This window comes from Bos taurus, chromosome 28 (assembly GCF_002263795.3).
Source record: "Bos taurus isolate L1 Dominette 01449 registration number 42190680 breed Hereford chromosome 28, ARS-UCD2.0, whole genome shotgun sequence".
In the NCBI taxonomy this organism is placed as follows: Eukaryota; Metazoa; Chordata; class Mammalia; order Artiodactyla; family Bovidae; genus Bos; species Bos taurus.
Window position 1 is genome coordinate 28,327,207 of NC_037355.1, and position 15,906 is coordinate 28,343,112.

A 15,906-nucleotide genomic window follows, 5' to 3' on the forward strand; every position below is an offset into this window, starting at 1 on the left:
AAACGTTTACTAACAGAGGCCTAACCCCTAAATGACCATATCTTCTTCTGACCTTGGCTGTCCTTGCCCACTCTTAACCCCTCAGGGTGGAAAGTAAGGCAGACTTAGCACTTCGGTGGTGTCTGGGGGCACTCTCCCAGGAACTGAGATCAGGGGCAATTCTCATGGCTGTGCTTCCCTGGCCCCCAAAGAGGAAAACAATCATGTCTAGAGAGTCTTATTGGTATTTGGAAGCAAGAGAGGGATAGAGTGGTAAGCATTAACCCTCTCCTAGACCAGGAAGCAGCAAGCACCCTCAGGTCATTCCTTCTCTTAGCTGGAAGACCAGAGGAAAACTTGCATTCCCAAGAAGGCTCAGCTAAGATGTTCTTTCCTGTGGCCAGATTCCCTTTCCTCATCCTCATGGTGCTTGAAAATCCCCCCAAATAGGATAGAAAGAGCCCCCGAGGCTGGGACTCTTAGACCCCCTTATGAGGCCTAAGGGAGCTTTGTCCTAGATATTGGGCTGTTGAAGAGAAGATGAAGCAGGTTTCTTTGTTGCCAAGACTGAAAGCTAATAAAGCTTATGAGACTTCCGTATAAAATCCAACTTTGAAAAATGCTTTCTGAAATCATTCTGTTTGGCCTATAAAATTTGTATTGATTTCCTTGATCTTGAGGCAGGAAGGCCATGAGTGTGGCCTGAAAGCCGGGCAGGTACTAGTCTAGGCATGCGGACCCTGAGTGGGAGGGACCCTGAGGTCCCACTTCCCGCTGGACCTCAATTTTCAGGGTTTATGAATTTTCAGTAGTTAGCCTGACACTCAGACCTTTCTGAATTACTGAAAGACTGCAGTTTCCATCTGGAAAAATGTATAACTGGAGTCCAGCACTGGCAGAGGAAGTCAGTGGCTGGGCAAGAGATGGGAGGCCTGAGCTGTGGCAGAGCAGACACCCTGTGATAGAAACCACCTTTGACTGCCTTCCCTTCTGATCTGACTTTCCTCTAATGCTCTAAAGTCATCACCTTAACAACAGTCATGTCAACATATAATCTTAATAAGTTCTTGTAAAAAACATCATATTGGGCTACTGTGCTCAGATAGCATCACTTCTAAGCTGTAGTTTTCTAAACCCAGTGCATATTAAGCACCCTATATAAGGTTCCTTTAATTCTGCCTCATGTTTCAGAAGGAAATTCGAAGGCTCAGAGCGGCTCAGTGAGCAGGGGTAAGAAGGGAAAAGTGTCTCCTACCTCCTAGGCCTTTGGCTCAATTCACTGAACCCTGCTGCTTCCCCAGCTCAGGTGTCCCGGTCAGCCTCATCCTGCTTTTGCTGCTGGGGCAGCAAGCTGAGGAAACATGAGGCATAGAAATCAGGCCCAATTAATAGATGAATACAGGACTCTATAATTATCCTGCAAGGGGGGCTCTTTATGAAGGAATCACAAATTAGAAAACAGTCCATTAAACCCAGACACATCCATGCAGGGTCCCAGCTGGGGAGTCTCCATCTCAGTCCCAACAATGGGCAGCTGCATGAAAATATCTGTGGCCAGGCAGTACTGATGGCTCCAGAGGGCAGACACTGGCAGATAGATGGTCACTTGATCACTGCATTCATTTATTCAACCTACATACAATGAAATGGGGCCGTGGACCTGCAAGACGAAGCCAAAGTAAGTGGGAACCCTTAAAAATCTGATGGTAAAGTCAAAGTTCTCTCTCTCACACACACAGACTCCCACATAATCACACACATACGTTTACAAGCAAAACTGTGAGGCAAAGAAAAATGAGAGAGAGAAAATGGCTATATATTCAATTTTCCCTATCCCTAACTTCCCAGGAAAAAAAATCTAACAATCAAGAAAGATTAAAAGTATACCTACATAAAACTAATTAAATTGTATGCTTAAAATGGTGAATTTTATTGAATGTAAATTATACCGTAATATCTGAATTTTTTAAGAATTATGTATACACAAAAATTAACTCAAAGTAGATCACAGACCTAAATGGAAGAACTAACTATAAAATTCTTAGAAGAAAATATAGAAGTAAATCTACATGATCTTGGATTAGGCAATGACTTCTTAGATATGACACCAAAATTACAAGTTTTAAAAGAGAAGATCAACAAGTTAGACTTTATAAAATTTTTACATATTTGTGCTTCAAAGGACACTATCAAGAAAGTAGAAAGACAACCCACAAACTGGGAGAAAATATTTTACAAACCCTATACATGATAAGCAATTTTCATCTAGAATATATAAAGAACTCATGAAACCTAATTAAAAAATGAACATAAGATCTGAATAGAGCTTTCTTCGAAGAAGATATATGAATGCCCTATAAGCATTTATGAAAAAAATTGTTTTAACTATTGGTCATTAGGGAAGTGTAAAACAGGATACTGTTTCATACTACCAGAATGGCTATAATCAAAGATGCAGGCAATACCAAGTACTGGCAAGGATGTGGGGAAACTGGAACCGTCATACATTGCTGGATGGTTTGTAAAATGGTACAGTCATTTTGGAAAAGAGTTTGGTAGTGCCTTATAATGTTAAACATATAGTTACCATATGACACAGCAATTCCACTTCTAAGATATACCCAAGAAATGAAATGTATGTATGAATGTATGAATGAATGAATGAATGAATGTATGAATGTATGAATCTTCATAGCAGCATTATTCATAATATCAAAGTAGAAACAAACCAAATGTCCATCCACATGAATGGATAAATAAAACATGGTATATTCATACAGTGGAAATATTATTTGTCAATTAAAAAAATGAAGTACTAATCCATGCTACCACATTTGATGGTTCTCAAAAATGTCATGGTAAGTGAAAGAAGCAAGTCATGACCACATATTGTATGAGTACATTTATACGAAATGTCCAGAAAAAACTAATCATCGAAATAGAAAGTAAATGAGTTGCTTAGGCCTGGGCGACAGGGGAAGATGGGGGTGAATGCTAGTGGATATAGAGTTTCTTTTGGGGGTGATGATAACATTCTTAATTCTGCAACTCAGTGAATATACTAAAACCCATTTAACTGTACACTTTTAACAGGGGAAATCTGCAATTCAGTTGCTAAGTTGTGTCTGACTGCGACCCCATGGACGGCAGCACACCTGTAAATTATATCAATAAAACTTTTTTTTAAGTATACATTTTTCAAATCCATAGAATTGAACACCTAATAAAAGGGTGCATTTTTCTGTATGTAAATTATACATCGATTAAAAAATTTTAACACACATGAAAAAGTACATAAAATGACCCCTAGAAGTTTTAAAGCATAAATTATTATAGTGCTATAATTAGGGTTCCATTTAGAAGGCAATGGCACCCCATTCCAGTACTCTTGCCTAGAAAATCCCATGGATGGAGGAGCCTGGTAGGCTGCAGTCCATGGGGTTGCTAAGAGTTGGACACGACTGAGCGACTTCACTTTGACTTTTCACTTTCATGCATTGGAGAAAGAAATGGCAACCCACTCCAGTGTTCTTGCCTAGAGAATCCCAGAGACGGGGGAGCCTGGTGGGCTGCCGTCTATGGGGTCGCACAGAGTTGGACACGACTGAAGCGACTTAGAAGTAGCAGTGTAAATATAGTAAATTTTTCACTAAGGAAGGTAAAGAGAAGCCACGAGCAAATTGTATTTAGTGTCTGTCTCTGCCAACAGAACGTCAGCCCTAAAAAAGTGCCTGGCTTCTAGAAAATGTTCAATGCATATATGTCGAAGAAAAGACAAACCCACCAGCTCCTCGAGAGGCCCACTGGAACCACTTTCAAATACTTTCTTTTTTATTACGGTAAAATACACATAACATAACATTTACCATGTTAACCATTTTTAAGTGTCCAGTTCAGTAGTGTTCAATATATTCACACTGCTGTGCGACCCATCTCCAGAACTTTTTCATCTTGCAGAACAGACACTTTACACCCATTAAATAACAATGCCTCATCTCCCACCCCATTCTACTCTGTGTCTCTATGAATTTAAAGTCTCTAGATACATCACATAAGTGGAATCATACACTATTTGTCTTACTCTGCCTGGCTTGCTTCACTCAGCACAAAGCTACAAGGTTCAATTATATTATAGCAAATGTCATAATTTCCTTCCTTTTTAAGGCTGAATAATATTGCAGTATATTGATATACCACATTTTTCTTATCCTTTCATCTGTCAAAGGACATTTGTGTTGCTTCCATTGGCTATTGTGAATGATGCTGCTATGAGCATTGGCATACAAATATCTCTTTGAGACTCTGCTTTGATTTTGGGGCGGATATATACTCAGAAGTGGAACTGCTGGAGCATATGATAATTCTAGATCTAATTTTTTGAGGAATCACAATACTGTTTTCTATATCATTTTCCCCATTTTAAATTCCTACCAACAGTGCACAACACTTCCAAACACTTTTATGCCTCTCCACATCAGGACAATGTGGAGAGTCAAGCCCACTGCACCCATGCCCATAGGTGGTAAGTGGTAAAGGGCTGAATGAGGGTGATGAATCTGCAGGAATTTGGAGACAGAGTGAGAACAGGGTCCCAGAGTAGGAAGGACGCGATTTCAGCCCTGAAAATGTGAAGGCAGCTTTCCTCATTCTCTCTCCTGGGCCTCCTATCACCACATTCCCATTCCCTCAGAGGGGAGAGGGTAATCTAGGCATGAGGACAGAGTAGTAGAGTTGATTCAGGCTGGCACATCTCGGAGGACAGGAGAGGGACCTGGGCCCCAGGAGAGAAAGGCTTGAGGCCTGGAGAACCTGCCCCCAACCAATTCTCAGCCTCCAAAAATTGTGACTTTTACCATCATTAATTCGGAGAAGGCGATGGCACCCCACTCCAGTACTCTTGCCTGGAAAATCCCATGGACGGAGGAGCCTGGTCACAGAGTCAGACACAACTGAAGCAACTTAGCAGCAGCAGCAGCATCATTCATTGGGTGAATACCTAACAAGCCTGTGACTTCAGTAACAATGTTAAGGGAATATGTACTTTACTCACCAAATTTGCATCTACTGACATTTAAAAAAGCAGCAGGACGAACATGGGCCAGACGTGCTGTAGACCTACAGACAACACTGGGCAAGCCTTGCTGGAATCTGCCAGCACCCGGTGATAAACGTCAAACCCTTTTGAGGCCCTCCTGCTCTCCCCATCCCACCCCCAGAAGTCAGAAGCAGGCAGAGTGGGAACTGCACACTCCCCCACAGGGCTAGAGAAAGGGCAGGCTTAGGGTTACATTTATCCTTACATCTTTAGCTCACTTCCCTGGTGGCTCAGACAGTAAAGCATCTGCCTATACGGGAGACCAGGGTTCAATCCCTGGGTTGGGAAGATCTCCTAGAGAAGGAAATGGCAACCTACTCTAGTACTCTTGCCTGGAAAATGCCGTAGACGGAGTGAGCCTGGTAGGGTACAGTCCATGGGGTCGCAAAGGGTCTTACACGATTGAACCACTTCACTTCACTTCACCCTTACATCTTTAGCTCACTTAACATACCACCAGTCCTGTGAAGTAGGTCCTGTTATTATTATTCCCATTTTACAGATGAGGAAACCCAGGAACGTGGGCCAATGGAAGGAGCTTAAACTGGAGAGAGGAAATCTGCAGTCTAGCATGCTTTTGCCCCTGACCTTGTCTCTTTATCTTTGAACTGAGGGGGTTGGACTGGATGACACCAAGAGATCTTTGCGGCAGAGCTCAGCGGCCAGCTGCTGCTCTGCTGCTTTCCCGGAGCCCCGCCCTATCGCTGCTCCCTGGGTTCAAGCCTAGGCGGGGTGGGGTGGGGGTGGGGGTGGGGGGGGTGGGGGTGGGGGTGGGGGCGGGGGCGGGGGCGGGGCCGGAGGAAGAACAGAGCCGCCTTGCAGGTCACTGGGCAAAGGCTTCACTGCTTCCTGGGACAAGTCCAAGTCTGTAAGGAGAATGTTAAGAAGAAATTTCCACGGCCTTTCCCCGCAGCCAGGGATTTTCCACTCTGCCTGGGCAGACATGCCTCCCCGGGGGATCTGGCAATCCATAGGTGTTAATGGACAGCTCATCTGAGTGCTAGGAAGAATGGAAGACCTGATTCTGGTTCCTGCCCTGGGAAAAAGGGCACGACTGCCACAGAAAGAAGAATAGGCCGACTGAGAATGGGGATGGTGTAGAACAAAGTGTTCGATCTAGAAGAATCCCAGAGAGAGACCAGCAGGGACAGGTACCGTCAGAGGAAACCCTGCAAGAGGGGACCTGAGCTGGAGGGCCAGTGGAGGGAGGAGGTTTTCCGGGGCAGACAGGAGACAGCAGAACAGATGAGGAATAATGTGGACTAGCTTTACAAAGGTTGCCATGAACACAGGAGCTGGGCAGTAGCCAGGAGAGAGGTAGATGAAAGAAGTGGAAAGTTTGATGAAGCAGATGGTGCAATCCAGGAGACAGATAGCCGTCACAGGGGATTGGCTGTGGCCTTTGCACTGGCTGTTCCCTCTGCTGGAAACACCTTTCCCTCACAGCATCACCTGGTTGGTTCCAAGTCGGCCATGCTAAACAGGGAAACCTTCCCTGGCCACTCCTGCTGTAGCAGTCTCTAGCAACACCTCCCTGCTTCATTTTCTCCCCAGCACTCATCACTACCTGTTCTTCTTTGTTTCTTTCAGTGGCCACCTCCCTCCTGGAGGATGCACATTGCATGAGAACAGAGGCCAGCTTGTTCCTCATTGACTCCTCAGAGTCAGGCACATAGCTGGCCCTCCATATATATTGTTGAGTTTAATTGAACTGCAATTGGGTTCGATGATAAAAGGAAGCCTATAATAATGTTGTTGTTGTTTTTTCCTGAGGACTACTGTATGCCAGGCAGTGTGCTAAATGCTTTATAAACATTATCTCACTTACTCCTCTGAACAACTCTATGAGGGAGGTGCTGCTATTATCTTTATCTTAATGGTAAGGAAACTGAGGGCCAGAGAGGTTGGGTAAGTTGCAAGGACACACTGAGCCAGAATTTGAACCCACACATTTATCCTCTAGATTAGCACTGTTTGATAGAAATATAATATGAGCCACATAAGTAATTGAAAATTTTTCTAATAGCTACATTAAAAATAGAATCAGGTGAAAGTAATCTTAATAATAGTTTAAATACTTAAATGTTCAATAATATTTAACATTTTAATTTGATATATTAAAAATACTATCATTTCAATGCAATCAACATAAAATATTAATGAGTTCTTTTTCAGATCAAATCAGATCAGTTGCTCAGTCGTGTCCCACTCTTTGCGACCCCATGAATTGCAGCACGCCAGGCCTCCCTGTCCATCACCAACTCCCAGAGTTCACCCAGACTCACGTCCATCGAGTCAGTGATGCCATCCAGCCATCTCATCCTCTATCGTCCCCTTCTCCTCCTGCCCCCAATCCCTCCCAGCATCAGAATCTTTTCCAATGAGTCAACTCTTCGCATGAGATGGCCAAAGTACTGGAGTTTCAGCTTTAGCATCATTCCTTCCAAAGAAATCCCAGGGCTGATCTTTAGAATGGACTGGTTGGATCTCCTTGCAGTCCAAGGGACTCTCAGGAGTCTTCTCCAACACCACAGTTCAAAAGCATCAATTCTTCGGCGCTCAGCCTTCTTCACAGTCCAACTCTCACATCTATACATGACCACAGGAAAAACCATAGCCTTGACTAGATGAACCTTTGTTGGCAAAGCAATGTCTCTGCTTTTGAATATGCTATCTAGGTTGGTCATAACTTTCCTTCCAAGGAGTAAGCATCTTTTAATTTCATGGCTGCAGTCACCATCTGCAGTGATTTTGGAGCCCCCAAAAATAAAGTCTGACACTCTTTCCACTGTTTTCCCCATCTATTTCCTATGAAGTGATGCGACCGGATGCCATGATCTTCGTTTTCTGAATGTTGAGCTTTAAGCCAACTTTTTCACTGTCCACTTTCACCTTCATCAAGAGGGTTTTTAGTTCCTCTTCACTTTCTGCCATAAGGGTGGTGTCATCTGCATATCTGAGGTTTTTGATATTTCTCCCAGCAATCTTGATTCCAGCTTGTGCTTCTTCCAGCCCAGAGTTTCTCATGATGTACTCTGTGTATAAGTTAAACAAACAGGGTGACAATATACAGCCTTGATGAACTCCTTTTCCTATTTGGAACCAGTCTGTTGTTCCATGTCCAGTTCTAACTGTTGCTTCTGTCTTCACGATGTGGCACCTCGTTTACATACAAAACACTTGTTAAATTTTTGTCAGAAAATGATCTGTATTTAGATTTCAGGAAATTTGCAGTTGAAAAAGTAGACCCACATATTCAGGTTGTTTCAAACGTACTGTAATGTTTTCTAACCACTGCATCAAGTATCAGTTTTTAAGCTTACATGTAAATTGATTAAAGAACATGATAACTCAGTTCCTTGGCTGCACTAGGCACATTTGAAGTGCTCAAAAGCCACCTGTGACTAGCGTCCACTGTGGGGTACGCAGCCTCATCTGATGAGAAGGCAGGGTTGGGTGGGAGGGACCTGGGGGAGGGATTCGGAGCAGACAGGAGAGAAAAGGGCAGGGGAGCTGAGGTGGCAGGCCTTAGTTCAGTTCAGTTCAGTCGCTCAGTCGTGTCCGACTCCCTGCGACCCCATGAATTGCAGCACGCCAGGCCTCCCCGTCCATCACCAACTCCCGGAGTTCACCCAGACTCACATCCATCGAGTCAGTGATGCCATCCAGCCATCTCATCCTCTGTCGTCCCCTTCTCCTCCTGCCCCCAATCCCTCCCAGCATCAGAGTCTTTTCCAATGAGTCAACTCTTCGCATGAGGTGGTCAAAGTACTGGAGTTTCAGCTTTAGCATCATTCCTTCCAAAGAAATCCCAGGGCTGATCTCCTTCAGAATGGACTGGTTGACTCTCCTTGCAGTCCAAGGGACTCTCAAGAGTCTTCTCCAACACCACAGTTCAAAAGCATCAATTCTTTGGCGCTCAGCCTTCTTCACAGTCCATACATGACCACAGGAAAAACCATAGCCTTGATTAGACGAACCTTTGTTGGCAATGTCTCTGCTTTTGAATATGCTATCTAGGTTGGTCATAAAAATGAGGTGGTTTGACCAGCCATGACTCCTACCAAGCAGCATACATCTGGCCCACTCACGAGGCGATCACTTCCTATGGGTCTGTAGTCTGGGTTTCTGCCCACCAAGACAGTGATGGCCCTCAGACCCCTGGGTTAAGCAAATGGTGGCTTTTCATGGGGCTTCTATCCCCTCCAATACCACAATGAAGGGATCCTGAGGATGTGTGAGGCTGGATCTGCACCGGCTCAGGCTGGGGGTTGGGTGATCTCCCTCTGTCCTCCTCCTCCTGTGGGCGGCAGAAGGCATGGTCAGGTGAGGGGCCCTGGCTAAACAACTCTGGAGTCAAGAATACCTGGGTTCCAATTCCAGCTCAGCCAATCCCATGCAATGTGACCTCAGACAAGTCAAGCTCCCTCTCTGAACTTTGCCTTCCACATCTAGAAAATGAAGACCAATAATGAAGTGCTTGAGAGTTTAATGATGGAAGGCAATGGCACCCCACTCCAGTACTCTTGCCTGGAAAATCCCATGGGGTCGCTAACAGTAGGACATGACTGAGCGTCTTCACTTTCACTTCTCACTTTCATGCATTGGAGAAGGAAATGGCAACCCACTCCAGTGTTCTTGCCTGGAGAATCCCAGGGATGGGGGAGCCCGATGGGCTGCAGTCTATGGGGTCACACAGAGTCGGGGACGACTGAAGCGACTTAGCAGCACAGTGTGCCCAGCTCATAGTAAGTGGTCAATTAACAACAGTCTTCCTAGACATTGTCCTTTTCCGGTTAAAAACAGGAAAGTAGACTGGACAATGTCCATGCTCACTGGAAAGGAGATGTCCAAAGTGAGCTGGAGAGGGAGTGAATTAATCTGGACAGATGAGGGTTCCCTCCTCAGGGCTCCCGCACCTCCCCTGTGTGACACAGACTTGGTTAACCACCTGGTTAACCCGTTGAGAGTGGGGAGGGAGATATGCCACTCCCACAGGCCCCGGGTGCCCAAGCATGACATAAGAATGGCCAAGAGCCACCTTCCAGAAATGGGGAGGATGAGTCAAACTGAATCAGAAGCAGTTAAGGTCACCCCGGGTCCCTAGAGTTACTCAGAGTGACCCTGGTATATGCCGGGCAAGAACGGTGAGTGGACTGGGTTCCAGGAGAGCAGGTGGGACTGGAAATCACCCGAGACAAGGAAATCAACAGGTGGAAACTCCCTGCAGGCAGAGCACACTTGAGAAGCAGCCGACAGAGGCTGAAAGTGGCCTTGGTTGGGTATTTTTGAGGGTGGGGCAGCTCCAACTCCCTCTCCCAGTCAGCACGCCACTTGAGCCAGGAATATTGGTCCCAGATCCCAGCTTTCCCCACTTCAACTCCCCAGTCATCAAACCTTTGCCCGGGTCCTCCCAAGTACAGGAACTGAGACAACCCTGAGTCTACCTCTGCCCGCCAAAGGTCTCCTGGCTCTTGCCACTTTGTCCTGTTAAGATTCTCAACATTTCCTCCCTTGTCTGTCACCCTCCACTGGAACTGGTGCTCCTGGAGGAAGGACAAGCCCGTCCTGCTCACTGCTGTGTGTCCTGGGCACAGCTCAGACTCTGACGCCCCACTGAGTGCTTAATAGATTCTTGCCAGAGCAGTAGACTCAGACCTTGGTGGGTTCTCATCACATTTCTAACACTCGTTATGTGGCTATGTGTCAGCCTCTCTCAGCCATGTTTCCTCATCTGTAAAGTAGGAAACTAAATCCCTGTGAAGAGCTTAGAAAACCCAGGTCAGAAAGTGGGGAGGATGGAGCATCCTGCCAGCTCTAGGAAGTGTCTGATAGCTCTTACTTCAAACACAGCTGTGAGCACAGCAACCTACAGAAGGGGGAACTGAGGCACGAGGAAGACATGCTGAAAGGCTGCCCAGGGAGGGCCTCCCTGTCCCACCCCTGCCCCACCGCCCCCGGACCCCAGGCCCTGGTTTCTCCTTCCAGCACCTCTGGTTAGATCACTCTCATTCAGCGTCCCTGGGAGTTTCAACCCAGAGGTTCTGAAGTGTACCAGCCTCTCCCGTCACCTTTCTGTATGGGATGGGGCCCGGCTCCTGGTGCTGGAGACAGCAGAGATGGCTGACTCAGGTGCTAGGGTCACAGAGCCAGGGCTGTGTCTGTGTGTGTGTGTCTATCACTTTGAACATATTCACTGGCTCCTCACTGTACCCCAAGAGCGAGGCAGTTCAGCCCAGTGGTGAGATGCTGGAACCCTGAGGTCTGAATGGACTTAAAATATGAGTGACATAATGCACTTTTCCCTTCCTAAGTCCCAGTCTCCTGCCTGATAAAGAGGGCTCTGAAACATGATGCATGTTCAGCTCTCAGCACAGGGCCCAGCTCATCCTTAACACTTAAGAAATGGCAAGTGTTTCTGTTTGTTTGACTGTCAGTCCTATGAGGGCATGAGGGCCATTTGTTTTGACCATTCTTGGTGCCCAGGTGGATGAATGAATGAGTGGAAGGAAGAAAAGAAGGAAGAGATGGAGGGAGGAGGGGGAGAAGAGAGGAAGGAGCTGCTTTCGTGCCCACTGCATCTTCCTTCTCCCATCTCGGAGCTGCCTCAAAGCTCCTCTCATTGAGTGTTGCCACATGTGGTCACGGAGAGCTGAGCAGAGATGGGAGTGTGCTGGGTCTGAATTCTGCATCTGCCTCTCGCCAGTTGACTGAACTTAGCCTCCTCAACATTCTCCTCTGACAAATGAGGATGATCCTACCAACTAAATCATTGAATTGTAGGGAGGTCCAAAAGATGTCAGTGAATACACTGAACCCATTTGTAAACTGAAGAGTGTTAGGGACTGTCTTGGTGCCGTGGTAGGCAGGGAAGGCTCTGGAACCAGACTTCCTACAGATTCCTGCTCCACTGCCTGAAAACCTTGGGCAGGATCCTTAACCTCTGTGGGCCTCAGTTTTCTTATCTGTAAAACAAGGAAGACTTCAGCACTCACGTCACAGAGTTGTGAGATTTAAATGAGATAATGTACGAGAAACTCTTGAATCAGGGGAGAATGCATGGCAGGCACTCAATAAATGGTGGCCATGATAACAAAACCTGCTCTCGGGAAAGATTCTGTAAACTACATCTCACTAAAGTGTGAATGAGTAATAAGACCTACTATGCCCCCCTCTCAGAGGAATCTGAATCTTCACAGGAATCAAAGGAGTGAAATCCTATTTAGTGGTGGAATTTTCAAAAGTAAAGGAGGAATATAGGGGTTAGAGAAGGACCTTCCTAGGGTCCCTCAAAATCACAGTTGCTGCCTGTTGCACAAATTCTGCCGGGTCCCAGAGGAGGACCACATAGGGGCCAAGGGAGAACAGTCTCAGCCGCTGAGGAACCTCCTCTCTGCTTGTAGGAACAGAAAGCAACTTGCCCCCAGGACAGTGCATAATTCCAACACGTGGAGTGCCTCTGGCAGCGTGGCTGGCAACAGCCCAGGCCCAGCTATAAGAAGGGCTCCGGAACCTGCGAGGGAGCAACAGAGCCAGGGCCGGAGGTGGACATGCGCACCAGGTGTGATGAGGACTGACCTGGGACCAGTGAGGAAGTGGTGGGCTCCCTCCCAGGGTGAGGGGGAGCCTCATCTCCCATATCTAAGTTATCTCTACTAGAACCTTAGTACCAGGCTAGCACCTAAGGGCCATGGTTTCTGGAGCCAGACTGCCAGGGTCTACCTCTTTTCAGCTGTGTGACCTTGTGACATCGGTGTGGGGGACAGAGGTAGATTAGCTGCGGGCATCCATCCCTCATCTCTTCCAGTGCTTCTTTGGACAAACACTTCTTCCTCCTCCTTTTCAGCTCATTGAACAGGTGAGGCTGCTGGCATGGGACCTGTGACCAGACCCATCAGACAGCACTGAACCTTCCCGGGCAGGGTTTTTATTTGTGTGGTTATATGACCACCAGTAGTCTAATTGAAGTAAATCCTGGGACCTGTGTCACGATTACTAAGAAGAGATGCTTTTCTACCGACCTAGAATTTGGGATGATATGAACCTGGAGCTGCAGAAGACCACTGATGGCAGAGTGGAAAGATTCAGCCTTTATGATACGTTCGAGCTTCCAGATCAAACCATACCTCAACTTTGTTTCCCAAGTCAGTAAATTCTCTTCTTGGTATAAACAAGTTTGAGTCAGGTTTTTCTGTCACTTGCATCAGAAAGAGTCTGAAATTTACATGGTGAACTTTCTTAACCTCTCTGTAAATTTCAGTTTCCTCATCTACAAAAAGGGGATGGTGATAAAAAGCATTTTTCAGAAGAAAGGAAGGGTTGTTCCAGGGTGATTCAAAGGGTTGATCAGAGTCCAACACTTAGACTGTTAAGTGTTAGCCACCTAACGCCTAGTGGGCTGCCGTCTATGGGGCTGCACAGAGTCGGACATGACTGAAGTGACAGCAGCAGCAGCAGCAGCAACTCTTTAGTGTTCCATGTGTGCTGTACTATGCCACTTTAGTTGTGTTCAGCTCTTTGCGACCCCATGGACTATAGCCTGCCAGACTTCTCTGACCATAAAATTCTTCAGGCAAGAATACTGGAGTGGGTTGCCATGCCTCCAGGGTATCTTCCCAACCAAGGGATCAAACCCATGTCTCTTACATCTCCTGCACTCGCAGGGGTGGGGGTTCTTTACCAATAGTGCCACCTGGGAAGTCCTAGGTGTTCCGTTTAGTTCAGTCGCTCAGTCGTGTCCGACTCTTTGCGACCCCATGAATCGCAGCACGCCAGGCCTCCCTGTCCATCACCAACTCCCGGAGTTCACCCAAACTCATGTCCATCGAGTCGGTGATGCCATCCAGCCATCTCATCCTCCGTCGTCCCCTTCTCCTCCTGCCTCCAATCCCTCCCAGCATCAGGGTCTTTTTCAATGAGTCAACTCTTCGCATGAGGTGGCCAAATTATTGGAGTTTCAGCTTCAGCATCAGTCCTTCCAATGAACACCCAGGACTGATCTCCTTTAGGATGGACTGGTTGGATCTCCTTGCGGTCCAAGGGACTCTCAAGAGTCTTCTTCAACACCACAGTTCAAAAGTTCAATTCTTCGGTGCTCAGCTTTCTTCACTGTCCAACTCTCACATCCATACATGACCACAGGAAAAACCATAGCCTTGACTAGACGGACCTTTGTTGGCAAAGTAATGTCTCTGCTTTTTAATATGCTATCTAGGTTGGACATAACTTTCCTTCCAAGGAGTAAGCATAAGTGTTAACAAATCTGGCCCTGGGATGTGAACTGCAAGGGCATCTGGGAAAAAACCTCTTCCTATAACTGAGGGGTCCCAGGAAATTCTGGGGAGTGGGGGTGGAGTGGAGGACGCTCTTCAGGGAGGACTGCTTTTCCATCCGGATCACAGGTGGCACCAAGAAAAGCTCTAGTGGGTGTCATGATTATTTTTCCTACTCCTCACAATGAAGCCCATTTTACAGATGAAGAATGTGAGGCTCAGATTAGGTCCAATCTAAGATTAATTCCACCACCCACTCTGCTGGCTCAGCCCCTCCCTTGGAGCACATCAGAGCGGTCCCATAGTAGGGCCACCTCTTGCCAAGTCTCAATCCCAACTAGGCTAAATTAATAAATGGCTCTGTTATTGTTAAATGAAGCCTTCCATTAGTAATTCTAGGCGGTTTTGAAAAGGGCAAAAAGTTATAAGCACTCTCTCCCTCCTTCCCCAAGGGCGGCTTTATCTTTAACCCACGTCTCCTGCACAGGAACTTCAATGAAATCTACAGGTTTCCCCTTTCTGATCTTAAGTAGTAGAGAGGCTGTCACCAGTCAGAGGCGGTTTACCCCCCAGAGAGAGCCTGACGCAGTTTTGCTAAAGGAAACCACGCAAGCCTCAAGGCTTGGCACGACCCTTCCTTCCGGACAGGCCAGGATGCCTGGGGGTGGGGGTGGGAACGGCACCTCCCACTTCCCTCCAGATAACTGCCAGGTCATTCTCACGTCTGGGGACTGAGCTCACCTTCGGCTTTCTCCACGTAGCCTCGTTGAGCCTCAGTTTCACCTGTAAATGGCACCCACCCATTTCAGGGTCGTTTTGAGGGCATCACGGAGGGAAAAGTCCTGTAATGTTCAGCACAAGGATCTGCACAAAGTCATGAGTGTTGGAATCCTTCCCCCAAACGGAGAGAGGAAGGCACACGTGTGTGCTGGCAAGGACAGAGAGAGGATTCAAACTCGGTTCTTTGGTGACTCCAAGCCCAGACCCCTACCTCCAGGAACGTTTACCTCTTTTACTAGTGAGATCCTCCCCACCCCCTTCCCTAATACTTTTCCTCCTCAGCCTCCTCCCCGGCCCCGCTTCCGCCTGGCAGCCCTCGGGGAACTCTCAGCCTCAGCCTCAGCCTCACGGAGCTAGACCTCCCAGGCCTGAACTGCTGAAAAGAAAAACTGTTTCCTCCCCTGTCCATTCACCCAGGTCGGCCTGAGAAACGTCCAGCGAGATGCTCCCCTACCCCCACCCTCACCCACGACAGACTCTTGGACACACCTCCACTGTAGCCAGGATAGGTGCGATCAGTTGTCCCTGAGTCTCCCTGCCTCTTAGGAAGCTAGACGCTCACCAGCTCTAATCGCCCCTACTCACTCTGCTTGCTTCTGGTTGGTGCTTTCTGATGGCAGAGGCGGGATCTCAACCTCAGTAGCCAATGAAGAGGCTTACAGAAGTGCTTCTAGTTGTCACGGCAACAAGGAGCTACATCTTACTACCCCCATTCCGCGGAGACTACTCTTCCCAGGAGCGGCCAGGTCACACTCGGGGGTGGGGGGGGGGGGGGGGGGG

At 47.2% G+C, this 15,906-nt stretch overlaps 1 long non-coding RNA gene across 1 annotated transcript; it reads right to left on the bottom strand.

The window, feature by feature from the left end:
- Positions 1-1,391: 1,391 nt before the first annotated feature.
- LOC112444749 (uncharacterized) lies at positions 1,392-15,906 on the bottom strand. Its single transcript, XR_003033101.2, has 2 exons — positions 15,088-15,906; positions 1,392-1,639 (listed from the first exon to the last, which is right to left on the bottom strand). It is a non-coding gene; the product is annotated as an uncharacterized lncRNA (long non-coding RNA).